Raw genomic sequence first — 3,510 nt, forward strand, 5'->3', positions numbered from 1 at the left:
TTTTTTTCCCAAAGGTTTTATAGTTTTACATTTTATATCTGTCCGTGATTCATTTTGAGCTAATTTTTGTATAAGGAGAAGTTTTAGGTTAATGTTAATTTTTTTTTTTGCCTGTGGATGATTACTCCAGCACCATTTGTGGAAAAGCTATCCTTTATTCATCGAATTGCTTTTCCATGATTGTTAAAAAACATTTGGGCGTATTCATGTGGGTCTATTTCCAGGTTTCCATTCTGTTTTATTTATCTATGTGTTTATCTTTCCACCAATAGCACAGTTTCTTAATCACTGTAGCTAAATAGTAAGTCAATATTGGGTAAAATGATTTCTACCATCCTCTTCTTGTTTTTCAAAATTGGTTTAGGTATTTTAGGTCCTGCACTTTTCCGTATGAATTTTAGAATGTGCTTGTCTATGTCCATAGTAAACTTTTTAAGTCCATAGTAAACTAAAATTTTTATAGGATTTGCATTTAACTTAACAGATCAATATGGGGAGAGCTGACATGTTTACAGTGTTGAGTCTTCCAAACCTTGAGCACGATATGCCTCCCCATTTATTTAGATCTTTGATTTCTTTCATCAGCATTTTGTAATTTTCAGCATACAGATCCTGTACATATTTTGTTATATTTATATCTAAATATTTCATTTTTCAGAGCAATTGGAAATGACGTGTTTTTAATTTTTGTGGGGTTTTGTTGTTGTTGTTTGTTTTTGACAGTTTGCATGTACAATGATCAATCCCTGGATCTTGGTGTTGTCAGCACCACACCCCAACCAACCGAGCTACCTGGTCTGTGTTAGTCTGTTGTTAGTCTACAGAAACGTGATTGCTTCAGTGTGTTGATCATGTGTCTTGCTGTCTTGCTGTACTCACTTACTAGTTGTTGGAATTTTTCTTTTTTTTCTTTGCATGTACAATGATCAATCCCTGGATCTTGGTGTTGTCAGCACCACACCCCAACCAACCGAGCTACCTGGTCTGTGTTAGTCTGTTGTTAGTCTACAGAAACGTGATTGCTTCAGTGTGTTGATCATGTGTCTTGCTGTCTTGCTGTACTCACTTACTAGTTGTTGGAATTTTTGTTGTTGTTGTTCCACTTTGTTTTCATAAGTTCCCTGTGATTTTCTACAGACATTAATGTCATCTACAAATAGGGATAGTTTTTTTTCCTTCCTTTCCAATATGCATGCTTCTTATTTTTTATTTTCTTATTGTGTTTACTAGAACTTCTAGTACTGTGTTGAATAGCCGTGGTGAGAATGGATGTCTTTGCCTTGTTCTCAGTCTTTGAGGAAAAGCTTCAGGCTTTCACCACTAAGTATGCTACCTGAAGGGTTTTTGTAGATGCTCTATATCAAGGTGAGGAAGTGTTCCTCTATTTCTAGTTTGCTGAAAGGCTTTTTTGGGTTTTTTTAAAATCATAAATAGGTTTTGGATTTTTCCAATTTTATCTTTCTCTGTATGACTTTCATATTGTCTTGGCATCATTTATAAAAAAGTCCACATTTAATATGAGATGACATATTATTGAAGAAAATATATTTAATTCCCAAATGTACATGAGTATGTTTTTGGGCTTTCTATTTTATGCATTTAGTCTTCCTGTATATTCACACAACCGGTTCCTGTCTCTTAAATTTTTGTAGTGTGGAACATCATTTAGAAGTATCCTCCCTTACTGTTCTGCATTAACAGGGTTTTTCTGACAATGTTTGCTTGTTCATATTCCTATATGAACTTTTAAATGAGTTGATTTTTACTTTTTAATCAATTGCATTAACTTTTAAATAAACTTTAAGAGAATAGATATTTTATGATGTTGAGTCTTCCCAGCTAAGACTTTGTTATGCCTTCCCATTTCTCCTAATCTTTTTTTTCTGTGTGGGTGGCTAAGTGTGTATGTTTCAGGATTGTTTTAGTGTTCTCCCCATTTAGATTTTCAATTCTCATGTTTATTCTTTGGCATCTTTTTTACTTTTATTTGTGAAATTAAGAATGGCATCTTTTTTTTATTATATCTTCTAACTGTTTTTCTGCATATATGGAAACTATTAATTTCTATATATTAATTTCATATCTCACCAATGACCTGAATTCCTTTATTATTTATAATAGCCTTTCAGTTGAATTCTCTTTGGATTTCCAGGTATGTCATTATGTCATCTAGATGTAATTATGTCATCTGAAAATAGCGATTCTGTTGCTTTCCCCTTTCTATATTTTTGTTGTATTTCTAATCCTTTTTTTCTTATCTAATTTGCTAGCAGTTATCTCAAATAAAATACTAATACTGGCCATTATTTTCTTATGATTGACCTTAGCAGAAATGACTACATTTTTCTCCTAAGTTCCTCCACTGATTCTTATTACATTAAATGTTTTGTGCCAAAAATAATTGTTGATTTTTTTTCAAATGCCATTTTAGTGTCTACTAAGATGATGTCAATTTATTAACATCATGTATATATTAGTCTGCTTTGGCTGCCATAACAAAAAACCACAGGCTGGGTGGCTGAAACAATTGGAATTTACTTTTCACAGTTCTGGAGTCTGGAAGTCCCAGATCAAAGTTTGGCAAGGTTTGATTTCTAGTGAGGGCTCTCTTTCTGGCAGCAGACAGCCCACTGCCTTCTATGCCCTCACAGAGCCTTTCTTTGGTGCAAGCACACAGGTGGGGGTAGAGGTGGCAGGGAGAGTGTGAGGGTTCTGTTGTATTTCTTTTTATAAGAACTCTAATACTCTTGGATCAGGGCCCCATACTTACGAACCTTAATTAGCTTCTTATGCAAATATAATCACACTGGGAGGTTAGGATTTCAATACTTCTTTTTATAAGAACTCTAATACTCTTGGATCAGGGCCCCATACTTACGAACCTTAATTAGTTTCTTATGCAAATATAGTCACACTGGGAGGTTAGGATTTCAATATATGAATTTTGAGGAATACATTCAACCCAAAACAATGTATTTTATGTTAATTTATTTCCTAATTTTGAAGATTCTTTTCTTTCTTGGAATAAACCCATTCGGTCATGTTATTTATTTGTTTGTTTTAAAAGTGTTTCTGTATTCTGTTTGATAACATTTTATTCAGGAACTTTTCATTGATATTCAGTGTCATTTTTTTTTTTTAATGGTGAAAGTCTTGGAAAAAAGACTGGGACTTGTCAAGAGGAAGAGAAATGAGATGATAATGAGAAAGTTAATGATTTATGAGAGTAAGCCAAGCTCTAGAAGCCAGAAGGAAAATTCAATTCAGAGGTCAAAATACTGGTTTATATTAGTAATGAATTCTAATAATTTATTCAAAGAAAACTACATAACAAGCTCAAATGAAGCATTTTCCTGTTTTGTACTGCTTGATTTTACCTTGTTAGGGAAAGACACAAGATTTAAATGAAGTCCGAAGATTCTGGATGCAAAGCTTGTTATGTACTCTTGGTATTGATTATGAATGGGTACCATCTGATCCCAAGAAACAGCTTAATAATGTGGCTTAAAT

At 33.2% G+C, this 3,510-nt stretch overlaps 1 protein-coding gene across 1 annotated transcript in view; it reads left to right on the forward strand.

The window, feature by feature from the left end:
- LOC103610433 (zona pellucida sperm-binding protein 3 receptor-like) overlaps positions 1–3,510 on the forward strand; it is a 23,946-nt gene that overhangs the window by 5,048 nt on the left and 15,388 nt on the right. The gene's annotated exons all lie outside the window — the stretch shown is intronic.

This window comes from Galeopterus variegatus, unplaced genomic scaffold (genome assembly GCF_000696425.1).
Source record: "Galeopterus variegatus unplaced genomic scaffold, G_variegatus-3.0.2 Scaffold11129, whole genome shotgun sequence".
Taxonomy (NCBI): domain Eukaryota; kingdom Metazoa; phylum Chordata; class Mammalia; order Dermoptera; family Cynocephalidae; genus Galeopterus; species Galeopterus variegatus.